The sequence below is a fragment of the Otolemur garnettii genome, unplaced genomic scaffold (assembly GCF_000181295.1).
Source record: "Otolemur garnettii isolate 467f Iridium unplaced genomic scaffold, OtoGar3 scaffold00053, whole genome shotgun sequence".
NCBI classification, from domain to species: Eukaryota; Metazoa; Chordata; class Mammalia; order Primates; family Galagidae; genus Otolemur; species Otolemur garnettii.
The window spans coordinates 1,806,222-1,807,203 of record NW_003852448.1 but is presented as its reverse complement, the minus strand read 5'-3'; the positions used below and the strand labels follow the sequence as shown (position 1 = coordinate 1,807,203).

At 32.8% G+C, this 982-nt stretch overlaps 1 protein-coding gene across 1 annotated transcript in view; it reads right to left on the bottom strand.

Annotated features, from left to right (window-relative positions):
* ARHGAP28 (Rho GTPase activating protein 28) overlaps positions 1-982 on the bottom strand; it is a 70,687-nt gene that overhangs the window by 35,238 nt on the left and 34,467 nt on the right. The window lies entirely within an intron of this gene.

Below are 982 nucleotides of genomic sequence, written 5' to 3'. Positions count from 1 at the left end.
GGCGCCGAGCCAGAAACACAAACTCTTAAGTTAATCCATAAACATGTTGGAATGTTCATATCCAAGGAAAAGTCATAGACTTGCCCATAGGAGTTTAGTTAAACAACAACGTGGTATCATCAGAATTCCAATGAACATCTTATCATCGTTATCAATACAAACTTTCTATTTAATCTGATTTTTTAAATTTCAGATTTTTATGTCTCATGAAAGTCACTGAAGAAAAGCATAATAACAGAACATGTATTTATATTATTATTATGTTATTAAAATTAAGCCCATCTAGTTACATAAGGTGACCAGACGTCCCGCTTTTGGCGGGACAGTCCTGATTTTTAACAATTTGTCCTGTGTCCTGCAGTGTTTTAAAAAAGTCCTGATGTTTGGAAAGAATGCACAACAAGCTAGGGAATGGCAGGAGAACGGGAAGGGAATAGATGGTTTTACGGCGGCCATGTGGCTATTTAGATAGGATATGAGTTTTATATTATTTTTGTTAATTTTATAATGTTAAACTTCAATAATAACAAATACTTGTTGAGAACTGATTATCGAGAACTGCTTATCAAAGTTCGCATTGTTGATCAGTTGTTAGAATTCGATCACCATTGTTTAAACTTAATGAACAATGGCATTTTGTGGCATTGGCAACCATGAAAATATTTTGTAACTGTCTCTCAGACACATCGTACTGTGTACTAGTGCTAGTTAAACAAGTGATGTCAACAAATCAGCTGTTCAGATAATTTAGGTAATTTATTTATTTATTTCATGAATTTAGCAGACAGTACTCGTATTATTTATATTTCAAAGTAGCGGCAAAAAGTCTAGTGCCGGCCTTGAATGTGACACTTACGACTTACGAGGTATCATTATTAAAAAATATATTAATAAGGAAGGAATATTAATAAGGTTAAATCTTGGGCATCAGCAAAAATCACAATAGAGAACAAATGGTTAGAAATATTTCATCATTTTGAAA